The sequence below is a fragment of the Nicotiana attenuata genome, unplaced genomic scaffold, assembly GCF_001879085.1.
Source record: "Nicotiana attenuata strain UT unplaced genomic scaffold, NIATTr2, whole genome shotgun sequence".
Taxonomy (NCBI): domain Eukaryota; kingdom Viridiplantae; phylum Streptophyta; class Magnoliopsida; order Solanales; family Solanaceae; genus Nicotiana; species Nicotiana attenuata.
In genome coordinates, this window is record NW_017675494.1 from 7,869 (window position 1) to 15,562 (window position 7,694).

Here is a 7,694-nt window from a genome sequence, read left to right on the forward strand (position 1 = left end):
TGCGGCTAGTGGACTGCAGAAGCGGGATTGAGGGACTTAAGTGAAGACTACATCTGCGCATATTTTTCCGCAAATACGACTGTTTTCCCATAGAAGCAAAAAGACCTGGCAAAATAAAGCTTAGACGAGGACTTTATTTTTTTTATCACACTTTGAGTTAGAGAGCTCAATTTCGGGCTATTTTGGAGGAGATTTTCACGATTTGGATAGAGTAGGTATTTTTTACTCGGATTTGTTATTATTTCATGATTTCAACCTCAATTTTAGTGTTTGATTAGTGATTTGAATCGAAGAAATTGGGGATTTTAGTAAAAACTTTTCAAAAATATAAATTGATGATTTGAAAGTCGATTTAAAGTCGGAATTAGATGATCCTGGTATGGTTGGACTCGTACTAGAATGATGTTCAGAATTTGTGAGTTTGTCGTGTATCGAGGTGCGGGGCTGAGGTTGACTTTTTTAGTGGACTTTTTAATTTTTATTCAAGATCGAATCTTTATTATCAAGAATTTCTTCCTATGGCTTTTATTTATGATATTATATTATTTTGGCTAGATTCGAACTGTTCAGAGTTGGATTTTCTTGGAAAGGGCTTGGTAGTGGACTGTTTAGCTTGCTTGAGGTAAGTATTTTGCCTAACTTTGTGTGGGAGAAATACCCCTTAGGTGCTAGCCCTGATTCTATGATATATTGAATGACGTGTACATGACATGATGATCATTTAAACGGGCACTATGTATGGTTTTGATCGGAATAGACCGTAGGCTATTAATGCCTTAATGTGATAATGAACTTTATATAAAACTTGTAAAATCGGTTTATGAATATTTGATCATGTTCATTTCATTAGCTTAGCCATAGATATATATGCCTCCACTTTTATGATTATTTAATATGTCCTCGTGCATGGTTGTGGAAAGTTGTGACTTATGCTTTGATGACAATTTGGTACTATTGTTTTGATATAGTGGCACTTGGCATTTATTGTTTTGTGGTACCGTGGCACTTGTAGACATGTTGAGTGGATTGATTGGGGTGTCAACACGAGGTTTTTCCGTGCGATTTCTTTTTCTATGGTTGTGCGCATGGGGCGAAATAAGGGTGACATTATCTCGGGCTTCCCGCGTGGCATAATAAGGGCTATATGCACATGCGGCGAAATAAGGGTGGCATTTGATGTTGTTATGTGATATTTCGGGGTGCTTTGTTGTTGTTGTGATTGTGTTAAGACGGGACTGATGTTTCATTCTCATAATTGTATCTGAAAGATTACGTGTAGCACTTACTTGAGTTAATGACATCATTTGACATTTTATCACATGCCTTACCTTTATTTGACATTTCGTGATCAAAGATGAGTTTTACTACACTGAGTTGTTATTACATTTTCTAAAAGGGATTGTGAATACTGTTTTCAGTTATATTTCAATTATCAGTTTTCTTCGGTATATTCATTGCACAGGTTATTTTTCTAGTAAGTATCACATGACTTGAACCTTATCACTACACCACCGAGGTTTATATTGATACTTACTGGGGTACGATTGTGGTATACTCAAGTTATGCTTCTACACATCATTTTGTGCAGATCTAGGTACCTCGGACCGGACTGATCGGAAGTGAGGCATAGCACACACCAGAGACTTCAAGGTATTCCAGCATTATCTGACCGTAGGCCACGGAGTCACCCTCTTGTTTCACTTCTCATGTTTATGTATTTCAGACATTACTATATTTTAATATTAATCTTGTGTATTCAGTTAGAGCTTTTGACTTTGTACCACCTACTTCTGGGTATTATATTGACTGTTTGCCATTACGACCTGTATTACTATTATTTCCGCTTGTATGTTAAACTCTATTTTCGTTATTTAATTCTTTGATTGCTTTAAATAATTTTGAGAGACCTGCTTACCTAGTTTGGAGATTAGGTAGCATCAAGACTCCTAAAGAAAGATTTTGGGTCGTGACAAGTTAGTATCAGAGCTCTAGGTTCATAGGTTCTACGAGTCACAACCAGGTTTAGTAGAGTGTTGCGGATCGATACAGAGACGTCTGTACTTATATTCGAGAGGCTACGATACTATTAGGAAATTTAACTTCTTTCATTCCTTTTCGTGCGGGTTTATTGATATCCAGGTTTGAGCTTTTGTCTTTCAATTATCTCACAGATGGTGAGGAAATGCACTAGCAGATCAAATGAGAAGACACATGCTTCCCCTGCTAGAGCCGCGAGAGATCGTGGTCGAGGTAGAGGTCGAGGAGGCATACGTTCTATAGCTAGAACACCTGTTAGAGCAGCGACCGGTGATCCACCAGTAGCTCCAAATGGGGATCCGACACCTAAGACGCCTGCTACTACTCTTGGACACTAGGAGACCTTGTCACAGTTTCTGAGCATGCTTAGTACCTTCACTCAGGTGGGATTGATCATAGTTGTACCGGCTACTTCTCAGGCTGGGGGAGGAGCTCAGACTCCCGCCACACATACTCTATAGCTGCGGGTCCATATTGATCAGGTTTTGGATGTTATAACAGCAAAGCCCGTTATCGTGGTTCAGACTGGGTTTAGGCCTGAGGCATCAAAGGAGGAACGGAGGAGACTTAAGAGGTTCAAGAAATATGACCCTCCTACTTACAGTGGTGCAGTTACTGAGGATGCACAGGGTTTTCTAGATAAGTCGCCTTTACTACATTTTAGCCGTTAGGGGCATCATATAGGTTGTGGCAGGCTTATGAAGAGGGTAGGCCAGCTAATGCAGTTGCGTCAAGGGACAAAGTTCGAGCAGCTATGTCAAGTGACTTTGAAGATGTCGGAGTATGCCACCAGGTTCTGCGAGTTGTCCCGCCATGCACCTGCTTTGGTTTGTGCATTCAGAGATCGAGTCCTGACATTTATCGATGGGCTCAGCTATGGTATTATATTCAGTATGGCACGGAAGCTAGAGATTGATACTCCACTCAAGCAGGTTGTGGAGATTTCCAGGAGGTTAGAGCATATTCGTGGTCAGGAGAAGGAAGATATGGAGGCCAAAAGGCCTCGTGGTTCTGGACACTACTAGTAATTCGGCAAAAACCAACCAAGGTCGACCGACCAATTTTGGTCGGTCAAAAAACCGACAAAAAAACCGACCAAAGTTGGTCGATTTTTAAAATATTTTATTTTTTGATTTTTTTTACAAAACCGACCAACTTTGGTCGGTTTTCATTGGTGCAAAAATGCGGAAAACTATTTTTGAGTCCCGCGAAATTTATTTTCAAGAAACGACCAACTTTGGTTGGTTTTTCATTTAAATTAAATTAAAATTAATATTAAAAAAATCTACCAAAATTGGTCGGTTAATTCGGCCGGTCATTTTAAAAAAGCGACCAAATTTGGTCGGTAATTTTATTTTTTAATAAAACCATCCAACTTTAGTCGGTTATTTTTGTGCGAAAATACAATTAAAGAGTATAAATGAAATAAAAGACAGTCTTAAAATAAAATGCACCAATGGTCTAGTGGTAGAATAGTATCCCTACCACAGTAAGACCCCGATTTGATTTCCAGATGGTGCATTTTGTAATTACATAATTAAATTACCGACCAACTTTGGTCGGTATGCCCTTCCGACCTTCAAAATACCGTCCACACATAAATTATCGCGTTTTGGACGGTTATTGGCCATTAGCGACCAACTTTGGTTGGTTATTTTAGACGGTTTTGTCCGAATTTCTAGTAGTGGGAGGATTTGGGGGCAAGGTTCATCTTGGAAGAGTTTTTATCAGTCGACCGGTTCAGCCAGCGCTTTAGGCCGCTCGTGGTGCCCTAGCTATTATGGGACCTCAGGGTACTCATTTTGCACAGTCGTCTTCCAGTGCACCTCCTACACGGGGTGCTTACAAAGGTTATTCTAGTCGTACGGTTCAGACTCTGTTCCAGCGTCCACGCCCGCTAAGAGGTTGTTTTAAGTGTGGTGATCTTAAGCACTTTATGAAGGATTTCCCCCGTCTTAGGAGGCATTTTTGGGCCAGGTGGTGTCTAGTGAGGGATTAAGGTGGATCAAAAGAAGATGGAGGCAATTCAGAGTTGGACCAAACCATCTTCTGCAACTGGGATCCGGAGTTTTCTAGGCTTGGCCGTGTATTATCACTGTTTTGTTAAGTATTTTTCATCCATCACAGCTCCTTTAACAATATTGACTAAGAAAGGTGCCTTAGGTGGTCTGACGAGTGTTATGAGAGCTTTTAGAAGCTCAGGACTTCCTTAACCACAACTCTAATTCTAGTTTTGTCTTCAGCATCGGGTTCTTGTAGTGTTTATTGTGACGCTTCGCGGATTAGCATTGGGTGCACGTTCATGCGGGAGGGTAGAGTGATGGCTTATGCTTCGCGTCAGTTGAAGCCCCATGAGAAGAACTACCAATATATGATTAAGATTTGGCAGAGCGCTAAAGATTTGGAGGCACTACCTCTACGGCATGTCTTGTGAGGTATCACAGATAAGAAGAGTCTACAACACTTGTTTAAGCAAAAGGATCGGAACTTGAGGCAATAGCAGTGGTTAGAGCTACAAAAAGACTATGATATTATAATTCTTTATCACCCGAGAAAGGCCAATGTGGTGGCTGATGCCTTGAGTAGGAAGGTTGAGTGTATGGAGAGCCTTGCTTATATTCCAGTTGGGGAAAGACCACTAGCGTTGGATGTTCATGCTTTGGCCAATGGATTCGTAAGGTTGGACATATCGGAGCCTAGCAGAGATTGATACTACACTCCAGTAGGTTGTTGACATTTCCAGGAGGTTAGAGCATATTCGTGGTCTGGAGAAGGAGGATAGGGAGGCCAAGAGGCCTCGTGGTTCTAGAGGATTTGGGGGCAAGGTTCGTCATGGAGAGTTTTTGTAGGTCGATCGGTTCAGTCTGCGCTTCAGGCCACTCATAGTGACCTAGCTATTCTGGGACCTCAGGTCACTCATTTTGCATAGCCATCTTCCAGTGCGCCTCCTGCACAGGGTACTTACAACGGTTAGTCTAGCTGTTCGGGTCAGACTCTGCTCCAGCCGCCACGCCCGTTAAGAGGTTGTATTGAGTGTGGTGATAAACTTTATGAGGGATTGCCCCAGTCTTAGGAGGATTGGACCACAACAGGGTACCCCAAGCCATAGTTTCCGCTCCACTCGCCACTGTTGGGGGTGGAGGACAGGCGGGTAAAGGTCATCCTAGAGGGGGAGGCCGGGCCCTCCGCTATGCCATTCTATGTAGGATCGAGGTTGTTGCATCAAATGCCATCATCATATGTATTATTACAGTTTATCATAGGGATGCATCAGTTTTATGTGATCCAGGTTCCACTTATTTGTATGTGTCATCTTACTTTGTTCCATATTTGTACATATCTCGTGATTCTTTTAGTGCCTATGTATATGTCTCTATGCTTGTAGGAGGTTATATTGTGGTAGACCATGTTTATCGATCGTGTTTTGTCATTATCGGGGTTTATGAGACTAGAGTTGACCTTCTGCTACTCAGTATTGTCACGACCCAAAATCCACTGAGAGTCGTGATGGTGCCGGACACCACTGTCAGTCAAGCCAACACCCAGAAGATAATTAAATTTTCATTTTAGTATTTATTGAAATCATTTCTTTTATACATCAAACAAATAAATAATAAAAGTCATTGAGTAAATAATGATATCTTTAACAAACTTAATATTGAATAATCCCATAATCATCCCAGAACCCGGTGTAACAAGTGCATGAGCAACAATATAATACAATAACTGCCCGGAATACAGATTGGACAGTAGAGAAAATACAATACAGTACTCTGAAGGAGACTCTGCTGGCTGCGGGTCGTCCGAGAGGTGCAGCTCACCTAAGTCTCCGTATCGAGCATGTCGCTACGCCTGACTAGGCCACTAGTCATACATGTGGCTGTGCAACAGAAATGCACAGCAAGTGTAGCATGAGTACGAAAACAATGTGTACCCAGTAAGTATTCCGTCTAATCTCGAAGACGTAGTGATGGAGGTCGACTTCGACACTTACTAGTGGTCCAATAATATACCGATAATATAGTAAATCGAGGATTTATATAAAAACAGTTGTAACTCAATAGCATGAAGCAAGTAAATAATTCTTTTATTAATAGGAAATTTCAATTTATTTTCATCATTTATACATTTACCTCAAGCCAGGGAAGCAATATCATCATTTATAAAATTGCAAATCAAGCAATACAAGCATGCGCAAATCATGCCGAGGTCGTATGGCACGATACAACAATATTTAAATTGTGCACTGCTAGAGGGTCGAATGGCGCGAACCATAGATGCATCTATTTAATCTACCGAGGCGTTCGGCCCATTCCACAATAGATAAACACATTCAAGCAGTCAATCAAGAATTCATCAAGGAGCGGTTATCCAAGAAAAGCAATTGCTCTTTTAAAAGTCAAGAAAACGATGTCTAGCCTTTTAGGAATTTATTTACACGTTCGATCTGTTTTAAGCATTTTAAATTGACAACAAGATTTCTAATATTATAAGTAGAGCATGCTTTTGGGTCCTAGTCTACCCGAACTTAAGCATAATAGTAGCTATGCACGGACTCTCGTCACCTCGTGCGTACGTAGTCCCCACAAATAGAAGCACATAACCAATTATTTCACCTATGGGGTTAATTCCCTCTTACAAGGTTAAAAAGGAGACTCACCTTGCTCTGAGGTTCCATAACCAGCTTCCAAGCCCTTCTGACAACTCAAACCGATGCACAACGCTCCAAAACTAGCCAATGATTATGCACACCCATTAATATACGCTCGAATACTCATCATAATCCAATTTATAACAATTTCTAACCCCGATCGAACAGTCGATAAAATCACCCTCGGGCCCACATGCCCGGATTCAAAAATTTTCGAAGATAAAGTTTGCCCATAACCTCATGAACTTAAATATATAATTTACTCTCATTTCATGTCCAAAATCATGGTCAAAAATCCAAGAATACGAAATCCCTAGGTTTTCCTCAAAATCCCCAAATTTCCACAAAATTCCATACTTTAATCCGTATCTAAATAATGTATTTAATTTGTAATGAGTGGGAACAACTTACCTTGTAATACTTGAAGAATATCTCCCCTTGATGCTTTCCAAAATCGCCCACACCAAATGAAAATGGGAGAAAAATGTCCAATTTCCCGTTTATAAAACCCCTCACTGCCCTAGCGACTTCCGCACCTGCGGCTCCCTGGACGCATCCGCGCTTTCGCTTCTGCGGCTTCCTCTACCGCATATGCGGCTCTTTCCGCTTTTACGGCGACTGGCACTGGACCTACGCCATCGCAGGTGCGCAAACATTTACGCTTCTGCGATTTCTCAGCGGCCTGGCACCTTACGCTTGTGAGAGCCATCTCCCGCACCTGCAACCCTCCTCACGCAGGTCGGTTACACCAGGTACCCAGCTGCTTCCGCTCTTCCTCAACTCCAAATTTCGATCCGTTAATCACCCGAAATCCACCCGAGGCCCCAGGGACCCCGTCCAATCACACCAACCAATCCCAAAACTTAATGCGGACCTGCTCGAGGCCTCAAATCACATCAAACAACGCTTAAACCATGAATCACCCTCCAATTCAAGCTTAATAAACTTTAGAATTTCAAACTTCTTCATTCGATGCCGAAAACTATCAAATCACTTCCGATTGACC